Genomic DNA, 6,592 nt, shown 5'->3' with positions numbered 1-6,592 from the left:
TTTGTCACAAAATGACAAAGGTTCGAGCAAATAAAGGTCAAACTGAAAAGATCTTACAAATCAAAAAGACTTGTATAACCTATAAGAGTAAAGCACGAAGGTTTCACATACCACTTTAGATAACCAATATCAATACTGAAACTACAAGTAATTTTAGTTTTAATATGTTATCAAGGAAACAACCGCCCGAAGAAACTTTCCCTAATAGTTTAACAAATTGACTAAGAGACTTAATTCTCTTGTTAAACCGATTGTAAACATACATTGACAAACAAGCTTGAGATAGCAACGCTTGCGAGTTCGACCGAGGAATGCTCTAACAGGTTCCACTAACTCACACATATTGGTATGCAATGAATAACAATACCAATAAGCCTGGTGATTTCCCTTTCGATTCATAAAACAAGTTCATGAATGTACTTCCTTTAAACAAATGTAAACATTGTTTCCTAGGATGAAATCTCACCTTTACTCATTCATACGATTATGTCGATGTCATATATACGAAGTTCAAAAGATAAGCGTTATACTTCGTATTCTAATTCCTTAACACTATGATCATGTGATCATGTCTCAGTACTAGAGTATAATCATTCACAACTTCGCAGTTATGTTTTCAATATAGCACAACTTGAAAGATACGTTAGGAATGAAATAGTTCAAGTCAATATTACTAACCTCAAGAGGAAGGATGATGTCTCCGTTGTAGCTCGTTGCTTCTTCACCTTCTTCAGGTCTTCGAGTAATACTTATATGTCTCATAATCCTAGACTTTCTAGTCTAACCTATACGAAGTTGTCTCCAGTACATAACCAAGCGACTCTTAGATGAGTTTTGATTCACTAAAATATGACAACCAAACTTGACATACCAACGCTTGGTGGGTTCAACCGAGCTATGCTCTAACAAGTACTTTGTACGATTACGAATCAAACCGATTTCGATTCAATTTGTTCGTATATATTTTTATGAGATAGTGAAAAATTGAACAACTCCATTTGAAACACAATTAGATTTATTTGATTATCTTTCATGATTGATTGATCTTCATATTTTATCTAGAAGTGTTATACGAATACGGCTAAGAAAAAAGTGTTTGTATGGCTAATTTCGGTTAACTATTATTCAGCCAACTCAATATACACGTTTAGGTACGGTAACCTATATCTAAATGAAGGTATATTTCATTTTTCTGTAACAAGCTAAGACCATCTAACGGTGGAGATTGATTGATTTATTTTTAAGCAAACTTAGGTTGAATCTTAAATCAGGTTTTTATCTAACAGTGAATACTGAATGCTTTATTACTAAGCTATCTTAGCTTTGATTGAAAGCAACCCTGATTTGAAATATTATATAAGGGAGAACTCTAGCAATGGGAAAACTGTTAAAGCACTGCTCGGTTGAACCCACTAGCGTTGGTATGTCCAGTTAGTTGTCAATTTTAGTTGCCAAAATGCATTCTTGGTTTAACATACTAAAGATAGTTTCGAACTAGATTAGGTCTAAGAAGTTGAATCGAAGCTATCATTAAAGGATGAAGATTGAAGATTGAAGACTACAAGAAGACATCAACAAGTACTTCATCAAAAAATTTATGTGATTGATTACATTTGGATTCTTGTTCAATTCTACCTTTCTAATCTATCAAGATATATGCTTACTCAATGGAACAATTCCGATGACGGTAAATGTACATTTATGTATATATACTTGAGGTTATTTGATTCATGACCTTGGACACAATAACCTTTATTCTTATAAAGAATCTCATGTTATAGTGGATGAGCTTACGAATCCAATGATCCAAGAATCACTCAATTCCGAGTTATAACGATGAAGTAATGAGTGATTTATTAAAGTTCGTTAGTAGGAAACAATTCATGGGTTGTTTGTAACAGTTCGTGGACTTGGGCCCAATTACGTGACTAAAAGCTTTTTTTGGTCAAGTTGGTGATGTTTCCTTGTCTAGGCAAGATGGCTATTAATCCAAACATATTTGATTACCATATTAAAGTGTTTGTGATAAATTTTAATTCATGCCTAAGTTAAAATGTGATTTATTCACATAAGTAAATATTTGTTAATTAATTATTTATTTAATTATTTATGCATAATAATTATAACTTAGGAAGGACTCCCATTATTAGGAGAGTCTTGAAAAAGGAAAATAGCTTTGCTTAGCTTCCAAGCTATTGTTCACTATAAATAAAGGGTTCGTGAGTTTACACGTTTTTCATCCCCTTTGGAAAATTGGCGTAAGCTTTGCAGGTTGTTTCCATGTCTTCTGTTCTTCGTGATTGATCACACAACTTGTAATCTAGGTTTTTCACCTCTTGTCTATTCTAAGGTTTTCTTTTATGATATAAAACCATTCAAGAGTTGTTGATCATAAACCCTAGGTTTTGATAGATTTCAGTTTCCGATCGTATACCAACACTTGTTAGTCGAAATCGGAAGCTAGAAAGAAAACTTCGATTAAGGTATCTCGTAAAAACCTTTTGAAGTTTTAAACAAGATATCTCTATATTTATTCTAGTTGTTCTTGTGGTAGAATAATTAGGTTTCTCTTCCTTTATTGAAGAGTATAATAATCCCTAATCTACAAGTTTGTTTTGATATTACTTTTACCTAGTAATTGGTTTTCTCAAAACAAACACAAGATTTCCAAAACCTTGATTCACATCTAAAGGGAAATCAAACTGGTGTTTTGTGCAAACAAAATATCAAATCGTATCAATCGTGTTGGTGTATCTTTTAAAGAGAACCTTGGGTTCTGCTAGAAGATTTGTTTGAAGAATTTCTAAAGAGAATCGGTATTCTGATAGGAGTTCTACAAGTGCTGAAGAAGGTATTACATCTAGTCCTAATAGGAAGTGGGAAATTGGTGTAACAGCTTATAATCAGTGTGTGTTTATTCTTGACTAGGTCCCGGGGTTTTTCTGCATTTTCGGTTTCCTCGTTAACAAAATTTTGGTGTCTGTGTCATTTCTTTTCCGCATTATATTTTATTTATATAATAGAAATACCACAGGTGGTATGTTAAAATCAATCAGTTCTTGTATCCGGCCTTAGGGTTGTTGAGTGAATTGATTGACACTTGAACATTGGTCTTTGGTACCATTCAAGTTAATTCTCTTATATTCAATCGGGCTCGCAAATCCCTATTTGCTGATTGCAGATTGAATCAAGAGATAGAGATATAAAACTCTTTGATATACTTTTTATATATTGAGTCTAACTGTCTAGTTGATTCTCTTGAAAGTATATTTGAGTTTGTCTATTCAGATTGCCAAACGAAATATTGGGTGTGGTTGTTAGACCCCCGCTTTTTCAAAAACCTAATCCCTACACTTCTGTGTGTTCTTAGTTGCGTACTAGAGTCGATTCTACTTTAACCTAGGCTTTTCCTAAAACCATAATAGGTTAGCGAATTAAAGACTTCATTGGGATTCGTGAAGCCAGATCCAACTATTTTCTCTGAGTTGTGTATTCTAATCTGATACTTGTTCTATCGTATTGACTTTTTATTTTCTCTAAGATTTACTCGAGATTTATCTCCGATAGTAAAATATCAAAAGTAATCACAACAGTTCTTCGTCTCAGACTCGTGTGATTCCGCAATAACTTTTCCTGTTAATCAGTTGGGTTATTGTGAGGTGACGGAACAAAAACCGAATAAAGAATATACATATCCATGAGAGACATATTTTTTTATAAGTCTTCGACTTTGGGTCGTAGCAACTCTTAGTTGTGGGTGAGATCAGCTAAGGAAATCAAGTGCGCAGAATCCGTCTTGGTTCTAAAGGTGTAAGGAACGCGACTGTACCTTAATCAGTTTGAGACTTGGTTAGAGCTCAACTACATTCCAGTCTAAATTTAACTTGTAGTAGGCTAGTGTCAGTAGCGGATTAATACAGTGTGGTGTTTAAATCTGGACTAAGTCCCGAGGGTTTTCTGCATTCGCGGTTTCCTCGTTAACAAAACTTCTGGTGTCTGTGTTACTTTTTTTTCATTATATTTTTATATAATTGAAATATGATAGGTTGTGCGTAGTTCAATCAGTTGATAAATTCGACCTTGTTTGTTGTATAGAACTTGATTGACACTTGGGCATTGGTCTTCGGTACCGTCCAAGTTACTTCTCATATCAATGAGGCTCGTAGATTTCTATCTGTTTGATTTGCTGATTGTATTGAGAAAGAGAAAAAGATCTTTGATATATCTCTTGATTGAGATCACTTTTAAGTTGGGGCTCTCGGAATTATATTGGAGTTTAGTCCATACAGATTTCCGAACGAATTATTGGGTGTGGTTGTTATACCCCCACTTTTTCAGTATGGATACCGGGTATGCGTACCACTAAGTCACTGTCGACATATAGCTACTCAGGTACGTGTACTACGGCTCCGGACCTATAACAGTTTTTCCAGTTTATGAAACTGGTATACATACTGTCAAGTATCCAGATTTACATTAGTTATATATTTATCTCTAAATCAATTCGAAACATTCCCAAATACATCAATGACACATATCACTATTCCAGGCTATTTTCGAATGATAATCTTGAATCACGATTTAGATTAGGAACAATAAATTGTTCTCAATCAAAATTCATCAAGTATGAACAAATGTTCATTAAGTTTAGTCATATATATTTCGAGAACTAATTACCAAGATAAACTTGACTCGAAATTCTTGAAATACTTGCAATAGTCTAATTAGTCATGCGATATCGTCTCATAGATAGAAGGATGAATATAACTTGAGAAATAACTGGTTCAGTCTTCACTTACCTTTTGTTGAAGAAGTGGTAGAATGCAGTGATGTCCGATTCTCAACTACACTTATATACAAATACGATACTTGACTAATTGTAGACTAGAAATCAAGATATAGTTTTGATCATCTAAATTTGATAACAAGCTTGATATAGTAACACTTGTGTGTTCGACCGATCAATGCTCTAACAGTCAGTTCATTTTCTCCTCATGATCAAACTTGCATCACAAGGAAGATCAACTCCTTGGGAGAAAATACTTGGGAAGAAATCTTCAAAGAGAAACATGAACAATAGTTATGATACTCGTTGTAAGCGTGTAAAGGCTTACTCCAGTACAACTTAGTTGTATGGAGTTTGTGGCTTTGTGCACCCTCATCCATATTTTTGCTTATAATTTTTAGGATGAGGAAGAACATGTATTTGTGTTTTTATCAGAAAAATTTATGACAAAATTGGGTAACTACGAATCCATATTGTCTAAAAAGGTTCATGATTAACACCGGTTTTTGTTAATTGGGGTTCATTTAAAATTTCCATATTTAATATTACCCTATGAAAAATATAAGAAACCTTGATTAATTCTTAACTAAATCTTTGAGCATGCCTCCAATAATTTGCAGTATTACAAAGGCTAATAAGGAGGAAGATCTTAAAGTTGAGAATTGTCTAGGAATCAATACCAAAAGGAAGAAGAAGATCATCTCAAAAATCATGTCTAATTATGAGTCTGATAGTTCTATTGGATCCCAAGATGAATCATGTCTTCTGGATTTCATTTTTCAAGATCTGAAAGAAACCAAGTGGATACCTACTAGTATGGTAAACTTTATCAATGGTTTTGAAGAACTAAGAACCAATCTCATAATAACGGTTCGAAATCAAGATTGGCTAAAGGATAAAATTGAAGAGACAATAGCTGATCTTGCAGACATGAAGGAACAAGTTGGAAAAATTGAAAAACAAGAAGTGGTTGCTGAAAAGTCTCTCGAGACGTGCTTCAAGAGTTTGAACACTGAAGAAACCTCAATGAACAATCAAAGTACCCCTAAGGATTAAGTCATATGCTATAATACTTGATCCAGGAAATAGACTATTCAAATTGTTGATTTATTTCAATACTTTGTATAAGGTCTATTTGAATAAACTATCAATTATTTTGAATGAATAAATTTTATTTTTACAATCTTTTGTTTCATTATTTGATAGTTCCGATTGCAAAAGCCTATGTTGAATGGTTATATTTTATGTTATTGCTTTCGGTTTATAAGATGTTAGTTTCAGTTTTTATTAACCTAATTTTCGATCTCATATTGTGATATCCCTTATGGTTTGTGTGGCTTTTTGATTTAGCGGGATTAAGTTCTAGCCTTTTTTAGGTAGGATTTATCAAAGGATCATAAGGTGATACAATTAAAACTCATGTGTGAAAAGTCACAATATTGTTGATATCAATTTATGTTTACATAAGTTGTATTTAGCATAACATATGAGTTATGGGTTTAAACTTTTGCTATCGGCACGCATTTGTTAAAACCGATTTAACCTTTCTATGGTAAAGGTTACTTTTGTTGTTCTATTGTTCTTGCGAACTTGCGCTTAATTGATATATCTTTCTGGGGAGAAATGGCTGCGGAAATCGAGGTAACGATTTTTATTGTTAGTTAATCGTTTTTCGTGTTTAAGAAAAGCTTGATTTTATTGCATATATTTTGCTTTTGCTTAACAAAATTTGGTACAATTGATATGTTCCATTATTGTGTATGGATTGATAACTGTGATTCAATTGTTGCTTGTTAAGAAAAATTG

The sequence above is a fragment of the Papaver somniferum genome, chromosome 4 (genome assembly GCF_003573695.1).
Source record: "Papaver somniferum cultivar HN1 chromosome 4, ASM357369v1, whole genome shotgun sequence".
NCBI classification, from domain to species: Eukaryota; Viridiplantae; Streptophyta; class Magnoliopsida; order Ranunculales; family Papaveraceae; genus Papaver; species Papaver somniferum.
This window is presented reverse-complemented; position numbering follows the sequence as displayed.